The 24,491-nt window shown below is 39.2% G+C and overlaps 1 long non-coding RNA gene across 2 annotated transcripts in view; it reads left to right on the forward strand.

Annotated features, from left to right (window-relative positions):
* Positions 1–19,075: 19,075 nt before the first annotated feature.
* LOC110361877 (uncharacterized) overlaps positions 19,076–24,491 on the forward strand; it is a 29,855-nt gene continuing 24,439 nt past the window's right edge. Inside the window, exons 1-2 of one of the 2 annotated variants that reach the window (XR_010468814.1) lie at positions 19,076–19,557; positions 19,670–19,731. This is a non-coding gene — a long non-coding RNA (uncharacterized LOC110361877). Of the gene's footprint in view, positions 19,558–19,669; positions 19,732–23,577; positions 23,900–24,491 lie in introns of those variants that run through there. The other variant, XR_010468815.1, reaches the window with a different exon arrangement.

Genomic DNA, 24,491 nt, shown 5'->3' on the forward strand with positions numbered 1-24,491 from the left:
TCTTAAGCTGTTCAATTAAACAAAGAAAAATACAGAAAAAAAATCTTGCATGGATTTATACTAGGAAGTATATCATATGTGTACTGTATTTTTAACAGGTTTGGCTGCGCAAAGCTCCTATGATGGATTTGTCTATTTTGAGCATGTGTAAGAAATTGAATATTACGTCTACAAATGACTTCTTCACATTCTGTTGGGGAAGAGGTTTCTGTAACAAAGATTTAGTAAGTATTACTTAACTTATTTATTTATAAAATAAAATGTCTTAATAAAAGAATAAACCATCATAAAGTCATGGTATATACAGTATCTGCATTACAAAAACGTAAGCAAGCCTACTTTCACCAGGCCAGGTCACCGGCTTTACCAGAAAGGGTGGCTTTAATGATATCATCACAACATAGCTCTAAATAGTAATGTAGGTGGAAGTAAATGCCAGAGAATGGAATTTACTTTCATCTAATATGATCAGTATGCAGGCTAACTCATTGTGATATACATCAAACAGGTCAGTTTATCTACTTTTTCTTTTCTACTACACAATTGGCTGTGACCTAACATGATTTATATCAGCTGCTTAATCATCTGGGAGTATAAGCTGCCATCAAAATCATAGTATTACCAAGTGCTGGTTGCTGTTCTTTCTGTAAAATATGTTGCATTCTGCATTTTACCTGCTAGTCTTATTCCACAAACATGTAGAACAGCTAGTAGGTTTGCTGGAAGTTTGCTCCCCTTTCTTGAAACAAAGTCTCTGTCTCCTGGCTCTGGAATTTGTCCTAAATTTCCAAATATAAAGATACTTAGCATATGGAGTTTTGTGGGTTTTTTTTTGGTTTTGTTGTTGTTGTTTAATTCATTCATATTTCCTAAAAGTGAGGGCAACTGCATAGACTGTAACACACCATGGAATCCTAAGGGGAACATCCAAACAGCTGAAACAGACGAATGTATTTCTTGGTTTATGTTGTAAGTCATTCCAGTGCATTGAACTGTAGACTTATACTGTAATTATCTACTCAAGCAGATTATGCAGTGATAAGGTTGCTGGAGTGCATCTGGTACATTAATGACTGAACTTGCTTGGAGCACTAACAACAGTTACTTGTTCTTATAACTTGGCTGTGGAATACTTATCCATAAAAGATAAATAATTTTTTTAAAATAAAGTTTTAAAAGTCATAACCTTGGCTACAATAGAATATTTTATTCTAAAACTTTCAACCTATGCAGAACTGGCAGTGGGCTCTTGAGGAACCACAGCATTTACCGTTTCAGTGAGAAAGAAAACAGTTTTCTTTTTCAGAATGGCCATGCATATTGTATGTAACAGGTTTTACCAGTGGGAATAACTGTCTCCTTGAAGAGCCCACAAGCAGGAAGCTGAACAAAAGCTAGAAAAAAGAATAATATTTTTTGAGTCAAAAAAGCTGTGCTTCTGCAATTTCTAAATACACTTTTTGTGACTGTGGCTGATATTTCCTGTGACTGTCCTGATTGCCTAGATGAATGAGCTATGCTCATTTTCACAGCTAGGTGGGTAGTATCCATGGCAGTGCAGTAAGCAGGAGATATCAGTAACAGCGACTGGAAGGAACTGGAGGAAAGGATGGGAATCAAGGTGCTGCATACCTATGTGTACACATACGCAGGCACGTCGCAAGAAGAGCCAGAGGCCACGAATGCATTGCAAAGAGCGAGTTTTATTTTAGTTACCTCTCTACTGGGGGACCTCTGAAGTAGCACCTGAGCTCCCAGACAGAGGTGACACAGGTGGGGACGCAGGTGCTGGTCAGTTCAGCCCTGCTGGAAGATCACTGGGCCTGCCGAGCTTGCCTGTATTTCAAGGCTTCAGGCAGGAGCAGCCTCCTGCTCTTTCTCACAACAAAGCAGGAATCGCAGACACAGTGATAACGTACCTAGAGTTTCTCACAGGCCTATGTTATCTAACACAGAGGTTCTACTCATCAAGCACACAAGGTCAGTAAAACAATTAGTGTGATGTATGTGCTTTTTCTACAGACAGGTGCAAGTCACTTGAGCGTATTTACATTTAACTGATCTCCTTGACAAATCTTCCGCTATATCCCCATAGACCTAGGATGCTGAATTGTCTTTTGCAGGTACCAGGTCTCAGTGCGGCAATACTAAACATACTAGACTGACTTGGTTCATGGTGGAAAGAAGGTGTTTCCTTCCTTTAAAGCTAAAATAGTTTAAATCAGGTGAACTCCCTTGAGTGGCACAACTTATATTCAAAAGATCTTTTTGGAGATGTGGCTGACATCTTAGTGGAGATGCTCTAATGAACCTAATACATTTTCAACTTCTTTTCCAAAAATAAGATATATTGGATCAAGAATGCAAAAATGCAGATGAGAGCTTTTGGTGAGATTCTTGCCTAACTGCAAAGGAGAAGGAGTGAGACCTGCTAGTTATCTAAATGTGCAATATTTTTCTCCAGAAGTGCTGGCTGAAACTGTTGAACAGGAGACCGTTACTACTGAACAGTTGGTGTCTGTCTATCACACTAAGAGGCTGAGCACTATTAGTTGTCTCGCCACCTTAACTGCTATATTAACAGCTGAGTTTTTCCTTAGTCTGGCAGATAATGGGGAATCCCAAAGGCAAAGGGTGTGGATACGGTAATATATACAAAGAAGGTAATTTGGTGTCTCTAGGAAGAACCAATTATGACTGTACTGTCCAAATGAAAAAAGGAATAGCTCCACTTGCCTGTACAATACCACCACAGGAGGGATATATCTCTCTTCAACATCTGAATTTGAGTGGAAATCATTGCACTTAGCTTATCCTGGGTTAGCATTGTTGACATAATCTTTAGGGAATAGATGTATCTTTGCAGGAAATCTAATATGAATCAGATTAAATGAATAAAATTGTCTCAAATAAGTGAAGATTTTTGAGGTTCTAAAGTAATTGGAGGGAATATTGAGGATCATAATAGTTACAACAATTACACCCTCTAAACCTAGTTACTGGTTTTAAGGAAAAGTCAGTACCATAAACTATTCCAAATACTCCTTCATCTTTTTGTGCAATGCTATGTGAAAGCTATGTGAAATATTTGAAAGAAATTGTGTTGTTGACAGCAAATGTCAGAATCCATAAACCTGAAGTTTTATTTTGTCTTCTCTGACCTATAACAAATTCAGCAGTGTGACCGACAAGGCAATGTGGCAGGTACCAGGACAATAACCACTTTAAGACATTTTCTTTTTTTGCTAAGCATACCTGCTTATGAGTTATGTATCAATGAGTAAATCCTAGAGGAAACAGCTGTGCATCATTAACACCTGCTTCCCAAATAAGTGTGATGTCAGAGCACTAAAGAAGTCTGTACCACTATTTTTTTTTGATCTGTTTTTAAAAAGAGAGCCTGAATCAGAAAGTGAGTGTGCTGCATTAGGATTATATCCGCCATGCTCTGGGGAATAAAATGCAGCTGGCGGCTGTTTCTCCGTTTTGATGGAAAAGAAATATTAATGAGTAGGACAGTGTCTCTGACAAATTGTTTCAATTTATCTGGCCTAACACAAAGAGCACTTTAACACACTGTTACATTAATAATTTCTCTTTATAGCCTCCTTGTTTCCTTGTGGAGGCAGGTGCTGCTGTTTTCCTATTACTTTAAACAAATGTAATTAAGCAATGGTTCAGTGGTTTAACTTCATGAGCCAGATTCTGATCTTTCTTTCCAGGCTGAGTCTGCTAAGTTGCTAAGCTCATTTTGCCTCTTTAGATGAGATCAGGATCTAGTTTGGTGTCTCTCAACCTTGATAGAACTGCTCAGTGATGAAAGCACAGAATTCCTATTTGTTACCAGGTCACTCTTCAGTAAAAAGCTGCCTAATAGATTGACACTTTTTACTATCTAGGCATCTGTATGCATAAACGAACATCACTTGCAAATCACAGGTCAGACTTGACAGGAAAGATATAAAGACTTGTGACTGGACTGTATTAGAGAAGGCTATTCATGAATCCCAAGTATTATTACAAATCATTCTACTGCATCGCCTCCAGTATATTGCCTTTGTCTGGTCTACGTTTTTAACTAGATGCCTAAGAAAAGCACGGCTATTGTAGCAAGAAGAAAGTTCACTAAATCATACCAGCTACAGTGAGAGCGATTTTAGGCAGCATGCCTGATCTACATAGTAATCCCAGCAGTCATTCCTGTGCAGACATATCAACTCTGCCTTTCTCCTGAGAGTGAAGTTGTTGTCGTGTTTTACCAACCTCAGGGAGATGCTTTGTTCTGTATCTAGTTTATAGAACGAACAAACTCCAAAAGATTCAGAGCTGGATCGGCATGCTTCTTTCAAAATGTTCTTAACTAGAAAGCCACGTTATTATTAGCCTGTGGGGACCAGCAGGGATGATGGAAGGGCAGGGTGTCAGAAGAAAGTAAGAGGAAGTAATTCAGAATTTCATAGCAACCAGGAGAGGCAAAAGTAAAGGCATGAACTGAGGAGAGAAACAGAAGAGGGAGGCTGGCTAGTGCTTGGTACACAGCTCTGAGACAGAGAAAATTATTGCTTCAGCTCAGACAAGTGATCGGTCGCTGTTGTGTTCTTGCCCCTGGAACCAGAAGTTTTACCTAGTCTGGTGTGAGAAACAGTTGCAAAACTCCATGACAGTCCCTTCTGTCCCTCCTTTACTTAGTGATTTAGTGCTGAAAGAATGTCTCATTGCAGCCAGTTGTGTCATTAGCTCAGGTACTGGCTGCTTGTCTGGTCAAATTAGTGGTTCCAGCATCCTGAAGCTTTGTGTAAATTTCTACATTGAAAATTTATTTTTCAATTTTTTTTAAAAAAAGGAAACAAATCAGAAATGTTATTGGAGTGAAAATTCAGGTACTTCAAAGCTAGGAATTACCAGTATTTGAGGCAATAGCAAATAATCATGTAGGTAGATAATCGTGGAGATTGTATCATAAAGCATATGCACAAGGGAGACAATTAAGGTTGCTTAAGCAACTTTGTATCATGTTTTTTTCCTTAAGTTTTGAGCACTGGGTTTTGCAACCTTAAGGATCTTTAAATGCAAACAATCATAACTAATATTACTGTAATGCCTAGTCTTGCCATCCTGCTAAGTTCTAAATTTCCAGTGATGTGTAAAACTAACGATTTCTACAGGTGTAGTTTTGTAAAAGAAGTATTTCCTTTTATCAGTTTAAAATTTGCTGCCTTTCACTGTCTTTTTGTAGTCGTTTGTTCTCAGGAAGAATGCCATGCAGGAGGTACTTGATGTATGTTTTCTGTTCCAAATACGCTTTTATATGCATCTATCTTATTTTGAACCTAAACAGCTCCAACTTTCTCAGTTTTTCATGTGGTTTTATGAGCTGACATCCTTAAGCAGATAAGTAGCCCTTTTTTACAGTCTCTGAGCTTTTCCAGGAAACTTAAAATTAAGTTCAAGATAGAAAATTGATGAAATGGTCAGGATGTCAGAGAAAAAAATATCATGATAGATCTAAGAAGCCATGCTGGCTTCAGCTATTGCAGCTTTTGATGTGTAGAGGAGGTATTGGCGAAAGAGCAACCAGCAGGTTAATTATTTCTCTCTGTTCTGGCCTTGTGAGACATCTGGAGTGCTGTGTCCATTTTTGGCTACAAAGAAGATGTTGACATAGTAGAAGGAGTCTAATGGATGTCCTCCAGAATGGTTAGGGGGCTGGAGCCTGTGGTGTATATGGAAAGGCTGTGGGAACTGGGTTTGTCCGGCCTCAGAGGGAGGAGGTAGAAGTGAGACCTTATTGCAGTTTACACTTACCTAATGGCAGAAATAGGGGAGATGGAGTCAGACTTGTCTTGGAGATGCAGAGTGGTAGGCAAAGAGTCAGAAGCTGGATAATTGAAAATTCGAATTACACAGGAAGAAAATAATCACAATGGGGACAATTAAACACTGGAACAGATTGCCTGGTGAGGCTGTGGAATCTGTGTCCTGATAGATATTCAAATCCTGACTGGAGGCAGCCCTGAGCAACTTGAGTTAATTGGCAGTGCTTTGAGCATAGCTTGGACTACAGAGCTCCCCACATCTTTTTCAAACTTAATCATTCAATGATTTTGTGTGGGACCAAGGAGTTAGATTCCAGTGCTCAAGAAAAAAATGATATTAGTTCCATAAGTTTTACACTAAAATAACTAAACTGCTCACCCACTAAGTTAGCAATATCCACTTAAAATAGAATTTCATGGAAAATGTGCAAGGAAACACAATATAAAGTAATTTATTTTCTCATGTAAGCTATGAAAACCTTTTACAGGAACAACCTATATTTACTTGCAGTGCTTTTTAAGATTATTTCTTCAACATGCATTTTTACTATGAAATATTTTAGTATCATCTAAAGTTGTAATTTAGGATATTTAGCTGTTGTTCTAGTCCATTTTGAGGACAGACTAATTTATTGTTAACTCCAAAGGTAACAAATAAATAATTTTGATAATATCTCGGCTAAGGTATTTTTGTCTGTGTGCAGTCTTGTATGTCCCTGGTGATTTGTTTCTCTTGATTCACACAGTATGTTCCCTAAGTACACCATAAAAATAACATAATCATGATGTTATCTGTTCTGTTTCTAAGTATATGACAATATTGTGTTTATGGTTAAATACAGCCTCAAGGACCTCATACCAGTGCCAAACAAGTAAGTTGTTTTCAATTAAGGACATTGTCTCAGTGCTCAGTAAACACACAAGATTATTTATGTATGAGCTTGATGTTGTTAGGAGCTGTGTATTAGTAGCACCCAGCTTTTGTTTGGACCTAACTAAAAGCAACAAAGATCAAGCATAATAATAATAAAAAAATCACGCCTGTAATAAGCCTATGTCATAGATAGTTTTGGTAGTTAATTTTGTATTGTTGATAAAGTATGGTTACTCTTAATGATTCCATTAGAGCTTAAATAACAGAATTCTGCACAAATGTATTTCTACTGAGTAGCAGAAGCATAATTTCTCTGGAACTGCAGCTGCTGTAGCTGAAGATTAGGCTCTTACTATCCCTTAGGGAGATTACCGTCTCTGCCAGCTGACTTAGTTTTTATACAGCCAGCGATTTATTAGATTGCTTGCTCTTAAGTGTGATAATAGGCCTTATGCTTAGCAAGGTTTAGAGACTTCCAGTGCATTAATATTTTATGGCAATGACAGTGAAGACACATTTTGTTTACCTAACAAGACAAGCCAAGTTACAGCTGATGTGTATTGGAGATTGGATTTAACTGGTAGGAACTCTGCCAGGTATGTCTTCAATGCTTTGCAATGACTTTTGTAATTGTAATCTAATCATTTACATATTTGATGCATCAACATTTTTTTCTAAACAGTACTGTTTTGTGTCACCCAAGTATTTATAGACAACCTTTTCTCTGTAGCCATGGTACTCAGTTCTTTGGTACAGGCATTTTTTCTTTGTTTAGTTTATTAGATCAGCTATAACAATATTTGAAGGCTGAAACAACTTCTACGTAGGATCCCATTTACACCTGTTTGGGAGATTCATTTTACAATGAAATTGATTGAATGTTTCAATCTTGTGAAAATAAACCTTAGCTGCTTTACTTGTTCCATGTGCTGGCCAAAATAGGGCCCTGGTTTGCCATCACTCAGTTTCAATGACAGTGGTAACTCCAGGTGCCCAAATAAATATTTCCAATGAAGGGGTCCCATGCTAATTGCTTTTTACTTCTCAGCAAAGCAGATTTATCATCTACTAGTGGTGGAAGGTGGAGAGTGAAGATCAGTGGGTCAGATGTCTGGCACTGATTCACTGTGTCTGCAAAAACCCTGCTGTCTTAGCTCCAGGGACAAGGTTGAGCATATTTACCAAGAGAAATTGCACATTGAAGAGCCTGGTGCTTCTGTTACTTAGGCTCAAGTATATCAGAAGAAACTCTGTCAGCTGTCTGATCAGCAAATACTGATACTAGTAGCTGTATGGTTTCAGCTGCAAGTGTGGTGCTTGTGGCAAGGGATAGGAATAAGCCAGGGAGGCAAGATTTAGCCTTGGTTTTGAACCATTTTGGTCTGTGGTTCTGAACACTTAAGCTTTCTATGCACTAGGCTTTGAATGGACTATTGTAAGGTTTGAGTTCATACAGTGCTTTGAAATAACCTAAAACAAAGTATCTCTGTAGAAGCTTAAGGTAACCCACACTTATTGTTCTCTAACACACTTATTGTTCTCTAACACTCCATTGCACGCTTATTGTTCTCTAACATTTCCATAAATACTATGAAATAGAATAAGCAGTTGCAACACCTGTATCTGTTTTCCAACATGAGTTTTTAATTGATCGTCTGTTTTGCAGTCTGCAGCCCAGTGATGACTGGTTACCTGAGTACTGCAGTTTCTCTACTGTAACGATTCATAGAAGGTGTAAGGTACTACCATATCTTCCCACACAGCATTGAAGGTGAAGTTGTAATAAGTTGTGTTCTTAGACCCAGAGAGTCCCAGTGGAGTTGCCTGTGTGTTGATCAAGAGGGAGCGGATCACTTATGGGACACATATAAAAAACGCAGTAATAAAAGCTGTGTGGGGGTGTGTATGTATGTATACCTATACACAAGATAATTTTCAGGAAAAGTTAAATTCAGAATTATACTAGCAATAATTTTTGCTACAGAAGTCAATTTTCTGTCCTGGCTAAATTTGGCTCCAACATTGTGTGCTCTTTTGGAATTCTTCCTGGGATCCACAGGCGGAGTAAGAGACATGATCAGTCACAGAAATAATAACAACAAAGTGTACCATTCAGCAAGCCCATCAGTACAATTAGGAGCCATGTCATTTGTGACTAGCATAGAGCTAGATAAGATTTGCATTTACATAGCAAGTTAAAACAAAAGGAGTAAACCAGTTTCCTGGTTTTACAGAATCACAGAATGTGATTCTGTAAAACCAGGAGACTACAATAGGCTTCTGAGGTTACAGTTACAGGACCAAATAATACTGTTTACCAACAGCAGCTGGTGAGGTTGAATGATCTGGTTTTCCAACCCCATTTGGTACCCATCTGAATCTATGATTTGCTAAACATCTTTAGGTGTCTGACCCTGGGTGTCTGTGGCACTGTGAAAGTTTGCTGCTCAGTCTATGGCCAACAGGACAGTCAAATACTGCCTGTGCAGGTGTACTGGGTTACCAGATAAACCTTATTTAAATAACCAGTTTTCACTGAATTCAAGCAGTCAGGATTATCTCATCACTGGCACTAGCCTAAGCATATGTCATGATTGCATATGCTCATATTTTCTAGGGATGAAACAAGAGATCTTGCAAGAGATGCTGACATGGAGGGGGCATTGCCATGAGATTTAAGCAGCCCCTAGGAAGCGCAGCTGACCAGGATGCAATGAACAGGGCCAGCAAACAGGGGTGAGGCAGTAAGCTCTGCAGTTCCTGCAGAAGGGTGAGGGGCAAGGAAGGTCTGCCAGCTCAAGATATTAGTGCAGTTAGTGGTTACCACCATTGCAGAAGGTGCCTTAACTATGGTAGCCACTTGGAAAAATGTCCCCTGCATTTGCCATGAAGCAGCAACACAGACAGAACTGCCAAAGAAACATGCAGCCATCCAAACCTCAGGGTGCAGGGAATGTCAGAGTCTCTCACTGTCATGGAATAGTAAGAGAGAGAAAGCTGTGTGAGGTGTGAGCAGGTGGATGACCTGCACAGCCTGGTGGTGGAGTTAAGAGGTAGAAAGGTTGCAAAGTATCAGGGAGTCAGAGAAAGAAACAGGCTGGTGTGATCAAGCTCTGTCCCCCAGGAGGCACGGAAGGCCACCACCAAGTAACCAAGACCAAGAGAGCCCATTACCCTCCCCCAGACTGACTGAAGACAGTAGGTCAAGGAAAAGAGGTGAATGGAAACAAGTCCACACCTGAGGTAGCAAGTGAAATATCTCTTTGATCACCCCACCCTCCCAGGTGTCTCTGTACAATAGGTGTGAGGCTCTGGAAGTGGAAGGTCAATCAATGGCTCATGAAAATGAAGGACCACCTATACCATCTACATCACAAGTGCTCACATAATCTGAAAGGCCTACTCCCCCTATTACCACCACCTCCACAAGAAAGAAAAGAAGGGTTATAGTTGTAGATGACTCCCTTCTGGGGTGTACAGAGGGTCTGATATGCCGGATGGACTCTTTTCTTAGGGAGGTCTGCTCTCTTCCTAGGGCCCAGGTTAAGGATGTCACCAGGAAAATTCCTAGGCTGGTATGGCCATAAGACTACTACCCATTACTGGTTTTTCATGTGAGTTGTGATGAGTCTGTGATCCATAACCCAAAGGCAACTAAAAGGGACTTCAGGGCCTTCGGATGGTTGTTGAGAGAATCCGGTGCACAAGTTATTTTCTCCTCTCTTCTTTCAGTCATGGGCAGTGACATTCAAAGAAACAGATGGGTGCACTCCATTAACACATGGCTCCATGCTTCGTGTCACAGCCACAATTTTGGCTTTTTTGATAATGGGATGACCTACATGGCACAGGGTTTCCTGGCGTTGGATGGAGTTCATGTTACACATAAGGGGAAGAGGGTGTTTGCACACAAGCTAGTAGGGCTCATTGATAGGGCTTTAAACTAGATATGATGGGGGAGAGGGATGTAATCAGGCTCACCTGTGACATGCTGTGGGATGAGACAGCAAGCATAGAGGGCTGAGGTGAAATGGGCTCTAAACTGATGAGCTTGGGGGTGAGCCCAAAGTGGTGATGCTCATGCAATCACATCCAGCTGGGGAACATGCCAGGACAACCAGAGCAGTGACAGATATTCCTTAGCTGCCTCCCAAGATGAGAACTGAAAGGCCAACCACCTCAAGGATACACGCGGCTGTGGTAAATCTTTCTGCACCTCTCATGATAAACCTGCATGCTTGAGTAATTCCCTGGAATGTCTGAACACCAACGCACATAGCATGGGGAATAAACAGGAAGAATAAGAGATCTGTGTGCTTACAGAAGGCCAAGATTTCATTGCTGTTACGGCAACATGGTGGGACAGCTCACATGACTGGAATGTTGTGATGGAGGACTACGTACTTTTTAGGAGAGATGAGCCAGCAAGGCGTGGTGGAGGAGTTGCATTTTATGTGAGAGAGCGACTTGAATGTCTTGACCTCTGCTTACGGGGGGAAAGACAAGAGAGTTGAGTCCTTACGAGTAAAAATTATGGGACAAGCTAACAAGGGGGACACTGTTGTGGGTGTTTACTATGGGCCACCTGACCATGATGAGGAAATTGTTGAGGCTTTCTACAGACATAACCTGGAAATAACCTCACGATCACATGCCTGGTTCTCGTGGGAGACATTATTCACCCTGATATCTCCTGTGTGGGCAACACAGCTAAGCACACACAGTCCAGGAGGTTCCTACAGATCATTGATGACAACTTTTTGACACAGATGGTGGAGACACCAACAAGGAGAGGCATGCTGCTGGACCTTATCCTAACAAACCAAGAAGAACTGTTTGGAAATATCATGGTTGGGGGCAGCCTCAGCTGCCTGCAACCATGACATGGTAGAGTTCAGGATCCTGTCTGGAGGAAGCAGGACAACAAGTAGGACTAAATCCATGGAGTTCAACAGGGCAAACTTTGGCCTCTTCAAGGTCCTGCTTGGAAGAATCAAGGAAGGATAGGGGCCTAGAAGCTAGGGGTCTCCAAAGCCAATGGGGTGCATCAAGAAGAGTGTGACCAGCAGGTTGAGGGAGGTTATCCTTCCCCTTTACTCTGCTCTGATGAGGCTGCATCTGGAGTACTGTGTCCAGTTCTGGGCTCCCTAATTTAAGAAGTACAAGGGATTACTGGAGGGAGCCCAGTGGAGGGCTACAAAGATGATGAGAGGCCTGGAGCATTTTACTTATGAGCAGAGACTGAGAGAGCTGGATTTGTTCAGCCTGGAGAAGAGAAGGCTGAGAGGGGATCTTATCAACGTTTATGAATATCTCAAAAGCGGATGTCAAGAGGATGGGGATAGACATCCTTTCAGTAGTGCCCAGCTATAGAATGAGAGGCAACAGGCACAGACTGAAGCATAAGAGGTTTCATCTGAATATGCAGAGAAACTTCTTTACTTCGAGGGTGCCAGAGCACTGGAAGAGGCTGCACAGGGAGGTTGTGGAGTCTCCTTCTCTGTAGACATTCAAAATCCATCTGGACACATTCCGGTGTGATCTCCTCTGGGTGACCCTGCTTTAGCAGGTGGGTTGGACTAGATGATCTTCAGAGGTCCCTTCCAACCCCAACCATCCTGTGATTCTGTGAAATTGTATGTAGATGAGAACGCCATTCACGCATGGCCCTCGGGCTCTTGGCAGGAGGCCAGTGTGACCACTGATGGTGAAAAATCTGAGTATTCCTCCTGTGGGGGCTATGAAAAAAATTTGGCTTGGGAGGCTTCAGGTTGCTCAGGGGTTGCAGCACTAATCCTGATTCAGCAAAGGGATGATGAAAAGAGAAGGCATTAAATGATAATGAAAAGACCTTTTAGGTTACATATCTAGCTTCTGCTTTTGGTCTTTATGACGTGTCTGTGATCACATCATTTGACCTTCTTTGTACTGGTGGTCTTACACGTCCTTCAGGTATTTCCTAGTGAGGCTTATTTTACAGTAGGTTTTTTTTTTACAAGAAAAGTATAGTTTGTGCATACTTTAGGAAGTATTTGCTAACAATTATTTGATAAACAGTACAGTTTTATTTCAGCCTGCATTTACACGTTTCCTACAAATGTTCAGACGAGCAAATTTTTGTTTACATAATATGATTGGAAAGAGTGTGTCACAAATACTGGTGTGGATATAGCAGCCTAACTCATATGAATCATTCATACTGGAACTTCTTCGTAAAGGTGTCCTCAAAAACTTTCTGTGAAGTCAACCAGCTTGGAATAGGAAAGAATATAATCTTGTTAGGGTAACATCTGCTAAAACAAATGTTTGAGGACATGTGATCACAGAAGATCATATTTGAGCAGGAAACTTGAAAACATTTGCACAATGTCATCTATAGACATCGTTCAGAAAAGAAGTTGTCAAAACTGGTAATTGACTTTATTTAGTATTAAAGTGGTTTTCAATTAGACTGATATTTAATCAAAACCAATAGTTTCCTTCAATTCTAGTTAGTTTCTTTTCCTGATTACCTGTAAAAATGAAATGAAAGCTGTTGAAGAATTCAATAGTTCTTAAATTTGATTTTGTTATTTGGATTAGTGCTTCTTGATACTTAACCAGTACTATGCAGGTACTTGTCAAAATATGAGAAATAACTATCCAAATGTACAAGACCTTTACCACCAAATATTTGCAAACTGATCTAAATGCACAAATAATAAGAATTGAAAGATGGGAAAAGAAAACCAATTACTGTGTTTTATAGAAAAATTTCCCTAACGATCTGAAAAATAAGACCAGTTATTATAGAAAAGAACTTAAAAAAAAGTACAGCTTTATGTGAGATGTACCTTTAAAACCTATTATGTGGCAAGAAAAACAAAAAGTCATGTCAGAAAAGCTTTTAAAGGTTGTAGCACATATTTACTTTTCAGGAAAATTTCCAAAGAATACAGAAAATAGAAACCTTGCTCAGAGTATTTTAATGTATTGAGTTCTCTCTGCCTTGAAAATCATAGTAGGAATCTCCAGGGACTCCTATAAAGAGGTATTACATCATAAAGCAAACTAAGGATAGTAACCCATGTTATTAAACTGTCAACGTACATTATACTACAATTTATCCACAATCCAACTCAACTTAAAGCCTCACTGTTGGCAGAAAGTTTAAAACATAAGACTACTCTCTAAACATCTAAACCCTAAGGTACTTTGGAAAAAATGTTGTAATAATCGCTCCACTACTCCATTGCAGTATGTGTGAATTTCATTGGTTTAGTACTGCAAATGCTCAACCATTACAAGGAAGGATTATGAAGGATTACCACTTAAAAGGTTTTATTAGTGATGTTGTAGATTTCTCATTTCACAGCATATTAATAAAGATTTCTTGTAACAGACGTAATGAAAAATAAATCTTAAAACCCAATGCTTAAACCTTATTTAATTTCCACATTAATATTTAACAACAAACCCAGTAAAATACATTATAAAGTCTACCTTCTCAACTAGAGAAAATAGGCCTATTGCTTTGAATGTTGAAATACCGGAAACTGGTACTATCGGACAGGAATTATGATAAATAAGAATTTCAGATCTGCTGATAATGTGCTGAGAGAAGAAATTCCAGCCATATATATTTATCTAAAGCATCATTGTTAGTTTCAATTACAGCAGTAAAAACAAATCTTGAGGTTTATTATAGATATTATTCACCCAACATTTATAGTTAGGGTCATGGCATATAAGAGGCAACTGATACAGAACAGAAAGAGAATCTAATCAAGAAACCACCAAGGAGACATCAGCATAGAAGTTTTGGTATCAAATCTTGTATTCTTTTACCAGACAGGAGTGATTGGTAATATCAGTGGCAGCAATAGGTTTCATAGAGGCATTTTTTTTTCTTCCCTGGTGGCCTAGGAGAGAAGACACAGAAAAAGAAACAGGACGGGAACAGATACTAGATTGACTGACTGGGAGTCTTAGGGGAAACCACTTGACAAACTGATAGGTCTCAGAGGTCTTGAGTTGATGGTGATAGATATTCATGGTGAAGATTCGTAGTAAGGCTATGCTGATACATTAATTATGGTTATTTTTATCACTACATAATCAATACACTGGGAAAACTTGCAGAAAAGAGGTCATACAAAACTCTACTATGATCAAGAAAAAGTTAGAAAGTCAACCCTATTGAAATAATTCCTCAGAGCTATTTTATTTAGCTTAAATGCATCTTTCCAATAAAAGTTGAAATATCAGAGTCTACAGCAATTAAAAGTCACTAGTGTGAGGTTAGAAGTGGCCAAAAGCATGACTTATGACAGGAATGTGGGAAATTGTAGGAATTAAAACTCTGTTTCTCCAATGCATTCACAATGGCCAAGTGTCTAAATTCTTCTGGTAAAAAATCAGCAATGAAATAAATAACAAAATGGATGTTAGCAGTTACCAACATTATTTGTCACTAAAGTTTCAGCCTCATTGAGGTGTCAAAGAGTACATTTTTCTCATTCATAATGACCAACTATTATTCAAATTATATTACCTAATATTCATTCTAAACCATTATGGTTGCCATTAGATACATGGTGGGGTTTTTTTGTGGGTGTTGGTTTTGTTTGTTTTTGTTTGTTTTGTTTTATTTTGTGGAAAATAAGCTCCGAGTACATTCTATTTTCTTGGACATATTCCTTTCCAGCAGTCCTCACAGTAGGAAACTTCGTTTGGAACATGTGAAGATAATTGAGAAACAAAATGTCTACTTTAAAATTTATTTACAGTTTTCTTGAGCTAAACTGTAGTTGAGGAGTTTTTTACTAATGAGAAATTACAGCATGCAAAACGCCACTGCCAAAGAAAGCATCTGTACAGACCCTGTAGTGTGCATCTGAAGGCTAGTTTTTCCTGAATTTATAAATATTTGGAGAAGAATGCAGTTCAGCACAGTCTTTTCTAGGATCCTTCAGATTTCTGCCCAGGAAGTGATGACTATTTTTTCCTCTATAACCTGTGCTGTAATGAAAGAAACAACTAGCCAGTTCACAAGAGAAGCGGTAAAAGTCAGTAACACACCTCCCTCCTTTCCTGCGTCCAAGGGCCCTTAATAATTTGAAGATCTGATGAGCATCCTCACAGAACAACTCTTCAGTGCTTTAACACCTCATTAGAGTTTTAATGATTAATACCTATAATTGAATCAAAATAGGATAGCAATATATTGTGAAACTTGTTGCTTCTCTGTGCTTGTTTATTTTAATTTTTAGCGGAGAGACTACTTCATCTCCTCATGTTGTGTCTATGGGGGAATCTTATTACATGCAGAAATGCAGATGTACGTAGTTCGTGTTTTGAAACAGGAGTCTAAAAGTTAACTGAGCAACAGGGACTCTATAGTCCATGCACCAGGCCCCTGCAATGCTGACTGACTCATCTGGAGGTCAGATGATGGTGTATGCCTTAATACCTTGTTGGAGTGTATTGCAGTCTTTCAGGGAAAGTTCCTCAGATCTGGTATTTGGAGCAGTGTTATGTATTTCACGCAATAACTCTACAATGGACTGAGGAATGTATGATGGCCAGGAGTCCTGCGTTAGAAACCAGCATTCCTCCTTTCTGCTGTTCAGGACTTGCAGTTAGATGTGAAGGAATGATTCCCCCAAGAACAGAATGTCATTCTAGCAAATGTAAAACAAAAAACAAAGCAAAATCCTGTAATGCAAAACACACTGCTTTACAACTCTGCACCAATTTACATGTCTCAGAACATTGCTTAAATGTTAATCAATTATGTTTTATACACCTCAGAGAGGTGAGTGTCTGTCTCTGCTCCTGGCTGCAGTGACAACCCCAACATGCACATCGTGGGCTTGCTTGCTTTTCTATATTCTGGATGGAAAGCAGGTTTGCAGAGAAACTCTTTCTCCATGGGGAAAAAGACTTTATTGCATGCAGATGCCCTTATTGTACTGTGTGTCTTCCTCTGGAGCTGAGGAAAATTCATCTAATTATCTTCATGCAGGTGTGCAGAAGTTCACCAAAGAGATGTTCTAATTCATGAAGACCCTCCTTTTCTACAGGCATTTGGCTAAAAATTTGAGATTGCTGTTCACCTGAGAAAAAAAAAATATGCTTGAAAGAGCTGAAACTGCTGAATTTGAAATAAGGAAATTAAAGAAGTCTTAAATCATTTGCTCACAGTCAGGACTTAGACTTTCGTTTGCCGCTGCTGTGTTTAGAGCCGATGTTCTGTGGCTACTGGAGACAGAAAGACTCACCATGGTGTTCTTGGTTCCCTGTCTCTAGGTTATTGTTGCATCTCAGACAAAGAAATACTCAACAATGCTTGGCATGCTTTGACAATGCTTAATTAAAAAATATCATAGTAAATAGCCAAGTGTTTTTGAGAAGCTAAAGAAAAGGAGCATTTCAGGTTTCAGGTTAGTTTTTTACAGTAGTCAGACTACTTTCAGGTAGATTCCTATGTTCCTTTGTAATAGAGGAGGTGTGTGCAATTGTCATCATAACTTTATTTTCTATATTCAAATGCAAAAGCAAAGTTTCACTTTGCAAAAATGTGAAAGGGTATTCTTAATGCCCTGATTTTGATTCCTCTGTACTGTGGAGAACATTTATATCAGACATACTTCTGGAGATGCTGCTGTAACTAGCTGTACAGCAACAATGCTGAAAACTGCATGAATGTGCTGGAATTATTTCTGATGGCTGGGCTGCAAATACACATTTCTGCCGAAATAAACAGTGGTTCAAAGGACCCTGAGATGCTCTTTCTTCACTTTATTCCAAGATGTTTGTGAGTTACTGCTTTATAAGTTATCAACCGTGGTGAGCCTCTAAAAGCTGTGTATTAATTCATCAAGAGAAACTATTTCCCAGCTCCCCTATTTCTATGCTTCATTCACAAGGGGAAGACAGGTCATTTCAATATGTTCGTAAAACACTTAGCAGTAGGAATCTAATCCTAGAAGTGATACTCTAATGTGAATATTAAATAATGATGTCAGAAGCATTACTGTAAACAATAATACATACAGTAGCAGATTTGTAAGCATGAGCATTTACAGACTCTGTAGGAGTCAGGACTATATAGGCAACACCTGGCTAATTTTTTTTTTTTTTTTTTTTTTTTAACTAAATGCAATACTTTGCAGAATGAACTTTTGAGCTTTTAACATTTAATCAGTTGTCAAAAAATCAATTCAGGCAAAATGTCATGCCTATCATGAACAAATAATCCCACAGAATTTGTACTGTTCTTTGCCAGCTAATTAAACCAAAAGCCATCTGGGGTACGTAACTTGGTATTGTTCAGTTCTGTGGGAGACTAGCACTCAGACGTAAAATTAGTGTGAGAGGCATTTCCCACACCCACCTGCTCAGCTCATCAAGGACAAAAAAACCCTTGCAGCTGTGGACATGCGATTTTATATTTCTAAGCTAATATTTCCAAGACTGCATTAACAGTGGCATGTTTCTTTACCCACAGGAAATCAGATGTAGTAGTTGTCTGGACATTTCTATTTGGAGCTCCGTTCCTCAATTTCCTTCATACACAGCTTCTCAGTGGGTCGACTGTATCCATTTGTTGGTAAAGCATCATGGCTGTTCACAAGTTGGTCATAACTTTTAATTAGGTCATGGGTGCCAAATAAGCAGTGATTTAAATGCCCAGCCTCAGGCATGACAAAAGCACTGACTTTCTTCCAGGAAGACCTTGCTATGGTCATAATTCTGCCCTGATTTCTCTTCCCTGCTGTAACCACTTACCACTGTCTCCTGTGTTCCCCTTCCCTCCTGTCCTATGAATTTCAGAGAACCTATGCAGGCGTCTGCATCTGCCATTGGAATTGGCTGCTTGGCAGTTGTGGGAGTACTCTAAGTCTGCATTTTATTTTTCAATGAGCTCTCCAGGCATTTTGGAAAAGATGGAGCTCAGTGATGTCTTATTTACTGGAAAATAGCTCCCTGTGCTTCACAGCAAAGCGTGGGAGAGCTTCGGCAGTGTAAGGTGGCTTGCAGAAATGCCAAGCAGTGAGGAAGAAGCAATGCTGACAGCATCTACGTTGGAGATATCCCTCACTGTCCCCATATGGCCTAAACCTCCTTTTTTTTGGCAAGCGCTTTTCTCTCTTCACTGCTGCTTCTCATTTACTCTGTGGACTCATTACTCTTATAAGCACAAAACAAAAGCTTACTTAATAGAATAAACTGAAAGCTATTTGTGTTGTAAGAATTTTTAAAAATTAACAAAATCAGCAGCTGTTCACATACGGACTGTGACTGGAACAAAGAACAAGAGCAAGCAGTTAAACAATTCACTGGCATTCGGTATGGATATCCTCAGACCAAATATGCTTTGCTTAAGCTGAATATTTTCAAATATGTTTCCATCATTGTGTAGTAGCAGGACCAACTATGCTGTTAGCCCTTACAGAGACAAAAAAAATCTTCTTTTGCTCCATCAGCTCTGGTGCAAATTAATTCTTTCCAGTGGCATGAGCAGGTCAGTTTCTGCCACTGCTTGTTGTAGGTGTTGCTGCTGAGCTGTCTAACAGTCTGGAGAACTTCTGCACTTCTGGCACTACATTTAAGTTAGTGAGTTCCTGAGTTAAAGCCTTTGAGTCAAAGATAAGGGCTATACAAGTTAATAATGAAAGTATTTGAATATGGGGTAATATGATCCTTAACGGGCTTGTCAAGATCTGGCTCAGTGGAGCAGCATTGGATGAAAAAACTTTTGCTACTGAAGGCACACCATTTTTTTTCCAGGTTTGAACTCCCTGGGTAGTAACTCAGTATGATATCAGTCAAATGGAAACTTTGATTACTTGACGATGATGATGAAGCCAACTGTGGATTTGGGTGAGTTTGAAGTTTATCGATGGAGCCTGTAAAGCAGAAAAAAAAAGAAAATAGTATGACATGGCAGCAAACAACCAGCAGCAAAAGTGAGAAGAGGCTGCTTGTTTTACAGGAGAAACTGTGCTTGTGGAAGAGAAAGGCTGCTGAATCCCTTCAAGATCTTGGACCTAGAAGGTACATGAGATTAAACAGGAAAATGAAGCAGAGAAACAAAAAACTTCTGTTTTATGCATCTTTCTTGTTTCATCAAGAGTATTTGTTTTTGAAGTATTGCATAATTTGTGTTTTATTTGCTTTTGCTACGACACATCCTGTACATCAGAGTGCCCTGTAATGCAGGGCTTTGGGAAAGCACTATTTGTTCATGCCACTTGTCATTCTCAGTTTGCCCCATCTTTACCCTGCATTTTGCATCTATGTTTTCTGTCCTTCTGTTTTGTTTTTCATTCTGAACATTCTAAACCTTATTTCTTCCACTTTAAGTTTTTCTGTGTGCCACTATGTTCAAATTGTGGTTTTAGACTTTCTACCTGGACACAGTCTCAATAGTATTACTGTGTTTCTGCTTCTTTAGGTACAATATTAAAGTTCCAATAAGTTTCAGTGGTGCTGGATCAAACCTTGTGGTACTAACATTTAAGATGATGAATGCATTATAATGTGCAGTTGTATTTGTAAAGTGTAACACATGATACTTACACTTCAGACATTTTCATAGCAATGAAATTACATTTAAGAAGGAATCTTTAGATCTGTGGTTAGATGATTGTTACAAAAATAATACTATTTTATGAGTAATTAATTCAGCTGAAAAGCTATAAAGAATCTTAGAAACATTTGCTTTCATGTTTTATTCATCTCTCTCTCTTTTTTTTTTTTTTTAAGCTCATGTCTTCAGTGTAAATGCCAAATAGTTTAGAGGTAGAAAAAGTCAAAATTTAGGACCCAAAATTAACATTTGTTAAATTAGTTACAACTTGCCAGAGACTATTCTAGGAATGCTCTGTATCTCTTCCATTAATTAATTGCCATTTTCCTGTTGAGGGTGAAAACAAAAACAAAATCAAAAATCAGCAAAAAAACCCCCAAACAAAACCAAACCAAACCAAAACCAAAAAGCAACAAACAAAAACAAAGAAACCCCTAAAAACCAAAAATGGGTTCTCTATAATGACAAGACTCATTTTAGAGCAACTATTCTTCTTTTTAGTTTCCAAGTTCTTCAGCAGTAGCTAACTATCAAGCACTATTCCCCAAGCTGTTCATACCACAGTTGAAATAATCAAGAATTCTGGCACGTGAACAAGAACACAGTGTTAGTTTTTGCAGCATTTAAAACAAAAGACAAAATCATTGCCAAATAGACAGGGACAAGAGTGTTAGGGAGAGATATGTTATTTCAGACTGAAATATTTTATGACAAGCAATGAAGTAACAACTATACTACATAAGTATATAACCTCCCCCAAAATTTGAAACAATTTCCTAAAAATGTGAACATAGACTAAAACATAAGAACAGATGGTTATAAGACCACTGGGATATTTTTCACAGAACACACCATTAATCAGAGTAGTGCAACGTTAATATATACAATATTAATATTTTCCCCTTTATCATCTTTGTTTACTGACGATCTGGGTGTTAGGTATTATGTTATTCAAAGGTAACACAAGTTAAAATTTCATCTCAAAGTTGTATATTTCAAGATTGGCATCTGACAGTTGTTTAAGAGAAGATTGATTTCTCATATCTGATGTTTTGAGGGATGGATATTAGGTGGTGAGCCCTAGCACAGTTCAAAACAGATGTGTGAGTCTCTGTGTATTTGCGGTGGTTCTTTTTAAAATTATTTCTGACTAGCTGAGAAAAAAGTTTAGAATGAAGACTATTTGATATTTTCAAACCTGAAATAACTTTTAAAATGTGTCTATTATTATATGCATGCCAATCAATGACAAAGGTAGCTACAGCATGTATGTAAGTTTTACACTGTGAAACAGCACAGGAGAGCACATAGGGAGAATATGGAGCATTTATATCATCTTAGATAATTGTCACTTATATGCATAACGCTCTGGAAGAGCCGGTATGTAGCAGTTGTGACACTACTGAAAGTGAGGATACTTGTCAAGTCTGAGGCTGCCCCAGTGTAACATACTATGGAGATGGGTGATATAAAAGTTATGTCATGTTAATTTAATCTCTGGGTATAGCTATAAGATGTCCAGAGCGTTCAAAAAATGTTACACAAAGTTGTTAGCAAAATAAATTTTGTGATTGTCCATAATATTGCATTGAGAAAAATAAGAAAAAAAATGCTTCTCTGTGACAACAATCATCAAAAATACCAAATGGTTCTGCCTGTGTGGGGAGAAGGAGTAGGAAGGCTCCATGTGGGAAGAAGGAACAGTACAGCTCTTTTCCATAAATCACTGCCTAAATAATTGCACATGAAACATAATTAGAAAGTAGTTTACAAGTCTATGAGATTACAGTAATGACAAAATATATGCTAATGAAAAACCTTTGAGGAAAATTATGTATCCTATGGCTGTGGGTAGTGCTGTTACAATTTCTTGTCTGACATGACTGGTTTTGTTTCCTCCTCTTCTCTCTGCCCTCCACCATCCCAGACCACGATTTTCCCAGAGCTGCCACATTGATGATCTTATTCAAAGTGGGTTTGATCTAGGTGTAGTGTGAGACTATTTTATTAAAAGCTGAAGTTGCACCTTTTCTTAGCAGCCAGTATTTTCCTGAACTACACAATACATCTTCTCACGTGTACGTGGACCTGAACAGCACAGACTGTCCTCCTGTCAGGAGGGGTTTCACACCTTTGTAGGGCTGACTTTCTGTTCAGGTGAGTGGCTGCTTCTGCCATCAGCCAGAAAGCCAGCAAAAACAAGAGAAGAGCAGGTAGGGCAAGTGATGATTTCTCATTGTGAGGGGGAAGGGTAAGGGAATTGTTGCTAGGCAATAGATTTATGGATGACAGAACATCTCCTTTGCTAAGTGACCAGAGTAATTATTTTTGCGGAGAGCTGGAGACTGTCACTGGCCTGCAAAGAAAGAAACAGATATATAAATATACAAAATATATCTAATCCTTTTCTACAACTGAAGGGGATGCTGGAATGAGTTACTTGCCACATGTATGCTTTCCTTTGTCTCTCTGGGGAGTTTTCTGGTTTTCTGAACTGGTTACCCTGATGTCAATCAGGTTTGTCAGATCTTTCTCTGAGGTCATCTCCAGCTGCTGCTGAAGCACGTCATCCATGCCATGTTTGTAAGTGATTCCAGTCAGAGAGGTGGAAAGCCAACAAGCCAGCACTGCTCTTGGACAAGCCTCAGCAGCAGCAGGTGCTCATTGCAGATCAGTAACAGCCACTTAAAACCCCAGCACCCTTGCCAGATTTCTTCTGAGCAGGATTGTGCTGTTCTGTGCTGTGCTGCTGGCTCTAAGGAGCTCTTCCGACCAATACTGAAACAAGAGAGATAAATAGCTCTGGCCTTTACTGATTGTGCCTGTGCTGCATGAGGAGGCATACAACTACACTCTTAAATTTATTTTGTGGTGTTTCCTTTGGCCATTAGGTCCTGATTTGGATCCTACAGATGAGCATTTTTCTTGCTTAGTAGTCTTACTCAAGAATCTCCAGGACATGTCCTTTAAATCTTATGGCAAAACCATGTATTTTTTTTTCATACTCCATAATGTAGGAAATATTATTTGGGTTGGGAAAATTCCAGAAATAAAAATTCCATAATCTTTCTGATAACGATGGGTTTTGTCACCAGAAGCGATACAGGAACATAATGTAAACCAGCATACTTACACACCATCTTAGGGTTGAGTCTAACCCTCTAGCTACAACTTATTACAAAACTTTAAGCAACCTAAATATTGCCAGTTTTGTGTTTTATTATGGATCTGAAACTGAACCCAGGTTCATGGAAAGGGTGGTGTGATTTTTTTTTTTTTTTTTTTCTATAAAGCTCTCTGAGAAACCTGGGAGTGCTTTTGAGGCTCAGCATTCAAAACCCAATGAAAATCAGCAATTCTGCTTTCCTCTCTGGGGATATTTTTTAATGCTTCATTTGAAGTTGAAAATCAAAGCAAACCTCAGGCAACAATTTTGGAAAGATCAAATGTGAAGAGAGGGTTTGTATAAATGTCTGTCAAGCAAAACTGCTAATTCTGTTCAGCCTGTGCTCTTGTGTTGCTGTGCGAGGTGCTATTCTCACAGACAGTGCTGAGCTCCATCCCCTGTCTTGCTGGGTCCTGTTAAAGCAGAACATCGGCACTGACAGTCCCACGTCGTGTTGGAAAGAGCAGGTGAGCGAGGAGAGACAGGCCAGGAAGGGCTGAGTGATCACTGGAGTGTCTGGGAGATGTGCTACTGCAGGACATCAGCCTTGCGGCATCTGTCACAAGGGGTGATCCTTGCAGAGAGGATGGAACAGAGTGGGAGAGAGGCTTCTTTCTCTGGATTGTGGATAATGCTCAGTGTTTTACGTTGGGGCTGTTTGCAGTTCCCCTTGCCAATGGAAGGAAATCGATCCTAAAATGTGTACCTTAAATATAGGTAGATGCAGCCCACTGTAATTATCTTCAAAGCATGTAGTTTTTCCTGCTGCATGTTGCTGCTGGTACAGTTCTAGCTAAAAGAGCTTGCCTGAAGCAGCAGCACTTCTTTTTCATCTGCTGCTTTGTTCTCAGGGGGCCATCTGTAGTTTTCAGCCTTGGTGCAAGAAGATCAAATAGCTCTGGCAGCTTTTGTAGGCAAGGTAGGATGTCATTTAAATAAAATGATGCACGTGTATGGTGTAAGTCAACCTCCCTGCTGCGAGGGCATAACAAACAATTAAAGAGCAGTTTCCTCTGGGGATGAATGGCTTTCGGGGAGCTATTCCAGTTCATATGTGAA

This window comes from Columba livia, chromosome Z (genome assembly GCF_036013475.1).
Source record: "Columba livia isolate bColLiv1 breed racing homer chromosome Z, bColLiv1.pat.W.v2, whole genome shotgun sequence".
Classification (NCBI taxonomy): Eukaryota; Metazoa; Chordata; class Aves; order Columbiformes; family Columbidae; genus Columba; species Columba livia.